Source organism: Coturnix japonica, unplaced genomic scaffold, assembly GCF_001577835.2.
Source record: "Coturnix japonica isolate 7356 unplaced genomic scaffold, Coturnix japonica 2.1 chrUnrandom539, whole genome shotgun sequence".
Lineage (NCBI taxonomy): Eukaryota > Metazoa > Chordata > Aves > Galliformes > Phasianidae > Coturnix > Coturnix japonica.
Genome location: NW_015439921.1, coordinates 7,706 through 9,112, shown reverse-complemented (window position 1 = coordinate 9,112; position 1,407 = coordinate 7,706).

The window sequence follows — 1,407 nt, the reverse complement described above, 5'->3', positions numbered from 1 at the left end:
CCCCATATAACCCCATATGCCCCCAATAGGTCCATCCACCCCATATAACCCCATATAACCCCATATCCCCCCATATAATCCCATATCCCCCCCATAGGTCCAACCACCCCATATAACCCCATATAACCCCATATACCCCATATAACCCCATATAACCCCATATACCCCCATATAACCCCATATACCCCATATACCCCCATATAACCCCATATAAACCCATATCCCCCCCATAGGTCCACCCACCCCATATAACCCCATATAATCCCATATACCCCATATAACCTCATATACCCCATATAACCCTAATAAAACCCCATATAACCCCATATACCCCCATATAACCCCATATAACCCCATGTACCCCCATATAACCCCATATAATCCCTTATAACCCCATATACCCCATATACCCCATATAACCCCATATACCCCATATACCCCATATACCCCCTATGTATACCTATATAACCCCATATCCCCTATAGGTCCACACACCCCATATAACCCCATATACCCCATATAACCCCATATAACCCATATAACCCCATATATCCCCATATAACCCCATATAACCCCATATACCCCATATAACCACATGTAACCCCAATAAAACCCCAATATAACCTCATATACCCCATATAACCCTAATAAAACCCCCTATAACCCCATATCCCTCTATAGGTCCACCCACCCCATATAACCCCATATACCCCATATACCCCATATACCCCCATATAACCCCATATACCCCCATATCCTCCTATAGGTCCACCCACCCCATATAACCCCATATAACCCCATATACCCCATATAACCCCATATACCCCATATACCCTCATATAACCCATATAACCCCATATACCCCCCCATATAACCCCATATACCCCATATACCCCCATATAACCCCATATACCCCATATACCCCCATATAACCCCAATATAACCCTAATAAAACCCGCTATACCCCCATATACCTCCATATAACCCCATATACCCCCATGTAACCCCATATACCCCATATACCTCCATATCCCCCCATATAACCCCATATAACCCCATATAACCCCATATCCCCCCATATAACCCCATATAACCCCATATACCCCATATACCCCATATACCCCATATAACCCCATATACCTCCTATAACCCCATATCCCCCTATAGGCCCACCCACCCCATATAACCCATATAACCCCATATAACCCCATATACCCCCATATAACCCCATATACCCCATATCCCCCCATATCCCCTATAGGTCCACCCACCCCATATAACCCCATATAACCCCATACACCCCATATAACCCCATATAACCCCATATACCCCATATCCCCCCATATCCCCTATAGGTCCACCCACCCCATATACCCCATATCCCCCCATATACCCCCATATAACCCC